We start from the raw sequence: 226 nt of genomic DNA, 5'->3' as shown, positions 1-226 counted from the left end.
TTTGGACTAGTTTTTGTCAATAACATAATGGTAAGAATCGGACCGGACCGGTCGATTAAACAAAAAATTGGTAAATCAGATCCAATCGATTTGATCTGATATTATAACTGTTTAAAGATAAAAACCACTAAGAACTAGTCAAAATTGATAGAAAATTAGTCTAGAATTATTCTATAAAAAATTTTAAAATTGTTAAAAAATATGATTTAAATCTAGGTCCTTCTTA

Source organism: Arachis ipaensis, chromosome B07 (assembly GCF_000816755.2).
Source record: "Arachis ipaensis cultivar K30076 chromosome B07, Araip1.1, whole genome shotgun sequence".
Lineage (NCBI taxonomy): Eukaryota > Viridiplantae > Streptophyta > Magnoliopsida > Fabales > Fabaceae > Arachis > Arachis ipaensis.
This window is presented reverse-complemented; position numbering follows the sequence as displayed.